The sequence below is a fragment of the Cynoglossus semilaevis genome, chromosome 10 (assembly GCF_000523025.1).
Source record: "Cynoglossus semilaevis isolate Cse_v1.0 chromosome 10, Cse_v1.0, whole genome shotgun sequence".
Classification (NCBI taxonomy): domain Eukaryota; kingdom Metazoa; phylum Chordata; class Actinopteri; order Pleuronectiformes; family Cynoglossidae; genus Cynoglossus; species Cynoglossus semilaevis.
The window spans coordinates 18,728,715-18,730,459 of NC_024316.1; positions in this window are offsets into that span (position 1 = coordinate 18,728,715).

The window sequence follows — 1,745 nt, forward strand, 5'->3', positions numbered from 1 at the left end:
AAACAGTACTGTGATACTGACAAACAGTACTGTACAACAACAACAGTTTTTTTTTAAAAAGTTTTCACAAAAAAAAAACAGAAATGTTGGAGAACCAACCAGCTCCACGCCCCCCACTTTGGGACTCACAGTTTTGTGTATATATTTAAAAAAATAATAATAATATTGTATTTTATTTAATGTTGTACATTTTATTTATGTCCACGAACAGAAAACGAACCAATAATAACTGTAGTTTATGATTAAATAGTTAAGTTAATACTCACGTCACCAGTCCGTCCTGGCCTGACACCGACGGCTAACTGCTACACGCTGCTACGTTAGCCGTAGTTTAGCTTTGTTTTCATAACAAACGGTCGTTTTCTCCACGGACTCTCCACTGAAATCACTCCGCTTCGTTCAACTGAACACCGCGCCAACTATGTTTGTTTTGTTTCTGTCTTCCGGACTCCTGTATGCACATGCGCAGTTGGTTAAAATAGCCAAAAGATGCAACGATCCCAATTGATTTAGCATTTTGATGTCATTTTTAACACAGAAAATGGAAATATATATATATATATATATTTATAATTCTTTCATAAGGTGTTTAACGAACCCCTAAAACGTAAAACCTTTTAGTTTTTTTCTCCACTGCTCAGCCCACTGTCAACAAAATAAATATAAATAAATATAAATATAAAGCATATTTTAATTATTGGTAATGTATTTTTAAACATTATAGTTTTTCTAGCCCCGTCAAACTTGATTTAAAAACACTATCAGCAACTTAATGCTACATCATGGATATATGCTGCCACCTTGTGGCCAAATGTCTACATGACACCTTCAAATTTCGAAAGACATTTCCCACGCAGAAAAAGTCAGGTTTTTAAATTAATCATTTATTTGTTTTTTATTTTATTTTTAAGGCTACGGAGCCTCTAAAGGGACAAGGAATAAAATCAACAAATAAACGTTTCTGGTGTTTCAGGTTCGTACGCAGAACTTTCTGTTTGAGACTGTATGACAAACACATTGATGACATTAACAAAATCCATATTCTTTTATGAAAAAAATATTTTTTATATAAATTTAGATTTTTTAGTATTTGTTGATAAGGTGGAATAAAAAGAGAAAATGTTCTAATTTCTGAAGCCAATCTGTCAGAACAGATGGTGTTTCACGGCCAATTACAATTTTTTTTTTTTTTTTTTTTTATTACCCAATCAGGTTAACATTAATATGGGAAAAGTCTCAGTTTCATGAAGGTCATTAAACGGTCTGATGTTCAGTGTTGACTCGGGAACACTTGTGAAACAGTATTATTATAGGGACTTAACAGTACTGCAGTAGTACACGTAGTATACTTTATACTACATTTATAAGCCTCAGCGGTGTGGTAAAAGATAAACAAACGATTGATTAATTAATGAATTACTAAATCTATCAGTTAATGAATTAATGCTTCAAATATCTCAGGTGTTGTTTTTTGAAAATGCATGTTTGAACAAATATAAAATATTTACATTTATAATTTGTGATCCATTTTAAGCACTGATTTCAAGGCTTGTAATTAAAAAAAATTAATTATTTTTCATTTAATAATTTTAGCTCATTCTTCATTCATAACTAACATGTCTATGTTAGAGTATTTTCTATTCTGGGTTAACAGTTGATGTTGTTTTTTTTCGTCATTGAAAAAGAAAATATAAGTCAATTTTATTCCAAATTTAAAAATAATAATAATATATGTTGAAAAAAAA